At 44.8% G+C, this 4,062-nt stretch overlaps 1 pseudogene; it reads right to left on the minus strand.

Annotated features, from left to right (window-relative positions):
• Positions 1-2,903: 2,903 nt before the first annotated feature.
• Positions 2,904-3,716, minus strand: LOC126945722 (tRNA (guanine-N(7)-)-methyltransferase-like; annotated as a pseudogene).
• Positions 3,717-4,062: the final 346 nt, after the last annotated feature.

The following is a 4,062-nucleotide window of genomic DNA, read 5'->3' on the forward strand; positions in this document are numbered from 1 at the left end:
TCAATTAAGAATAATAAGCAAGTTTGCAGACGCCAGGGACCAAAGGAGGGGGATGTCATTCTGCCTTTGTCCCTTCTGTTGTCAGAAAAGTGTTTCCTTCAGCAATTAGCCACAAGGTGGCCGCAGCTCATCCCTTCACCTGCGCAGAAACGCTTCTGCTGCTCCCCACCCCTTTTGACATGAGGGGAATTTTAAGTACATTAAGCAGTGTTTTTGGAAGACAAGAATACGTATGATTTCATCTTTAATCAGTGAATTTATGTTTTTTTATGAAATTGCTGAATGAAAAGCAACGAATAATATTTTCAGCTAAAAACGGATATAGCAAGACTTGCTTTAAAAAAAAAAGCTCACAGGCAGTTTTACTGGCTGTTTTGTTTTTTTAATCTTGAAATGAGAAGAGGAGATGATGCTGATATCTTAAGAGAGATCATATACACTATGAAACGTGTGTTTTTTTCTTTTGGTAAACGGATGCTCCACCATGGTATTTCTCAAGTGGTTGTTCTGAAACTCTAAATCTCTACAGACCTTTATTTCAGTCTGCTTAGGGTAATGGTAGAAATGTAGGCACTGGTATCCAGTGGACATAGGTGCAAAATATGGCTCATAAAAACCAGCACTGAAGCATTATTTAACCTTGTTGAGCTGCCTCAGTTTTGTGGTCTGTGAAATGGCATGAGAATTCTTCGTTACAGCCTTGTTTTAGTAATAAATTGATGATATATATGAAAGCTTGTAGCATACTGCTTGGCACCTCACAGCCATTTAATAACTGAGTTCCTCCTCCTTTTAAGTACACAGCAGCAATTTGAGGTTGAGGTCTGGTTTTTTAACTAAAAGTATGCTCTTTAAGGCCTAGATTAAATAAATCACAGTGTATATGAAAATAAGACCCAAGAAAGCTAGACCCTTTGGGCTTTTCTTTCATGTCTGCTCAGGTATTAAGGCCCTATGTGGATAGCAATATATAACAACTTAATTTCAGCTCCTTCCCATTGGATAAATGAAATCATAGCTAAAGGTGCAAAAAAAGAGTAACAATTGATGTGGAAAAAACTGAATAATTTTTCTACAGAAAAAGCCAACCAAGACTGGGTGTGGGGAATGTGGGTGGGGAAGGAGTGTCTACCAGACAGCAGATGGCCGGGTATCATTGTCACCAAAATTCATGTTTGGGTGCTGACTGAAGAGTCAACACAAGAAGATGGCTTCTAAAAGTAGGACACATTTTTGTTGAAGGGAATAATGTTAGGTTGAGCCCATGAAATGGCCATTTTGAAGGCCAAAATCCATCAAATGTTGGCAATTTCAAATGATTCAGCCTAACATTTTGTCCATTAGGAAGACAAACATTGGAACAAGTTGCTACAGGGATGCTGTGGGGGCTTTTATTTGTGAATATATTTGATAAGAGTCTATAGAATTATTTGTCCTGGGTGATGTAGACATTGAGTTTCCTGAAAGCAGGGGGTGGGTGAGATAATCCGTCAGGGTTAATTTACCTGTCTCCTTGAGGAGAACAAGCTCTGTTCTTCTAGGATGCTAATGGAAACTGTGGGTAGAATCTGGGCCTTATGGAAATCCATCACTATTTTCCTTCTGTGCTGTTTGTTGAGAGGGCATTTCATTGGATCAGGGTTTCTTAATCCTGGTGCTAATGACATGAGGGCTGGATAACTCTTTGTTGGTGGGCTGTCATGTGCATTATAGGATGTTCAACAGCATCCTTGACCTTGGCCCACCGGATGCCAGTAGCACTCTTCTGCTGTATTGTAAAACCCAAAAATGTCTCCAAAAATTGTCAGGTGTCCCCTGGGGTGCAAAATCAACCCCAGTTGAGAACCACTGCTCTAGATAGCAGTCCTGAACATGAGAATTTGTCTAATCAGTTTTGGAAAAACTGTAAGACTTGATCCTCCACCTGCCCTATCTCTGTTTCCTGCTCTGGCATCCGCCCCTTGGCTACTTTTGGGCATTTTTATTGAGGCAACATGCTTATAGATTCCAAAATGCTTGGAGGTTCTCCCAGCCTCTTTAAGGAATGCTTGCTTAAGCTTTTTGGAAAACTTAAATTTCCAGTGGTGAATCTGGTTACCATCATTGTCGTCATTGTCATCTATTAAATATAGCATCCTGAGGTTCTGGGACAAGGTATTATTGCTTGTTCCTGCTTTTCATCTGTGCAGTGTGAACCTGCTCAATCAAGTCACTACTGTACCATTTAGTGGTGGAGCATCTCCTTTAGCTGTACTCATAAAGGCCTCATGCACATGCACAGAACTGGGAGGGAATCTGCTTGTATGTTGCATATCACAGATCCTGTGGTGTTCCACACCACACAGATCCTGTGGTACACAGATCCTGTGGTGTTCTTGGACAATTTAAATGTCTAGTTTCTATCTTGGAAGTTTAAACTTTTCTGAGTGTTCCCTCTCACTCACTGGCCCAAGTGGACTTAGGTTATGTAGACAGTGAAATGACCCTATTGCTGAGCCCTGGGAGGGGGAGGGTCATGTGCTCCCAAGCAATTGAAAGCCTTTTTTTTTTCCTTTTAAGCCTAGCAAGCATTTCACCTAGATGGACTACATTCCTCATTCCAGCTGAGGAGAGATCTCCCAAGGAGAAGGGAGTGCTAAGGGAGAGCAAGACCCCACAGCCTTCCAAAGATCCCCTATGGTCCAAAGTCCTTTGACCACCTCAGTCAGCTGCTTTGTTTTCTGGTGGGAGTGGAGGGACAAGGTGAGAGGAGCCAGGGGTAGTCATGAACACCAGTGGGTTCTGCCCTGGGTAGCTCCCCACCTTCTTTAAGAGCTCCAGCAGTCTCAACTGGGAAGACCCAGGGCTCCTGCTCTTTTCTCTAGTCCCTGGAAGATGAGGTCCAGCTAAGGTAGAGTAAGCAGTCAGTGACCAGGCAGTAGGATGGGATCTTGTATTCTTTGAAAGATGGCTGGGAAATTCTTCCCTCCATTACGTAGAATTCTTCCCCTCCTCAGTTGAGGTACCTAGATGTCCCACAATGGGGTCTTAACTCAGGTCCTCAGAGGTACATGCTGAAACAGCAGATGCTCTTCAAAATGAGTGCACATCCAGTCGTGTAGCTCCAGCACATAGGTTATGGTATATACCAGTCCCCCAACTCTCAGCACATAGGCACATTTTGCTAGCAGGGTGGGACTGATAATTTGCCACTTGTGCTTTGTCTGCTTGAAATGTGGGTTGGGGAAGAGGAAGAACATCTTTGTCAGCTGGCCCTTGTAGAAGTTAGGAAGGTGCTTCATGGCATTGCTACAGAGACAGGCAATGTTCTGGAAGCCACCTCCAGGAGCTGCACGTAGGGCCCGAATCCAGTCTTGTACATAGTCTGAGACCTTCACCCAGATCTCCAGACCCAGAATCAGTGTGTCTGGGAACAGCGGTGATAGTTCCACTAACAGGCCACCATAGCCACAGCCTGTGTCTGCAAACTCTGCTTGGGCCTGAGCTCTCTTTTCTCTCTTACCCTTTGGGTCATCGTGGCTCTGATTTTGAGTGAGTGGAGCGAAGAACTCTGGGTATAGCTCAGACAAGTCCATCTCCTCTGGCTTCACAGGATAGCGCAGTGTGTGGTCTGCCATAGGGTTGGAGCCAGCACGTTACCTGTAGTAGTGCTTCTGGGGCTGCGGGGCCTCTGCTTTGGCCATATTCCAAGTCTTGGCTGCCATGATCCCAGTCCCGGGTTTCTCTACCTGAAAGCCTCTTTTATTGTCCCTCTCAGCTGGAGATCCTCATTCATCTTCCAGGTTCAGGAGAAGATGGTCTCAGAGTAGCTGAGGGACTATGTGGCTTAGAGTTGTTGGAGGGATATCTAGACCTCTTGGGACATCTGCCTGTGTATACTGGGGCCTGAGGGAGGTCCGTGGGTCAAGTAAGGCAGTGACCCTGTGGTGACTGCTGCTACCATGAATAGAAGAAAGTGCAGCTTCTCTTCCTGTTTCCTAGGGGCACCCCATATACTGAAGGCAGGATGGGAAAGTGTGGCTTGTACAAAACCATCACAGAAGGTGAGCAGGGACCGTGAAA

Source organism: Macaca thibetana, chromosome X (genome assembly GCF_024542745.1).
Source record: "Macaca thibetana thibetana isolate TM-01 chromosome X, ASM2454274v1, whole genome shotgun sequence".
Lineage (NCBI taxonomy): Eukaryota > Metazoa > Chordata > Mammalia > Primates > Cercopithecidae > Macaca > Macaca thibetana.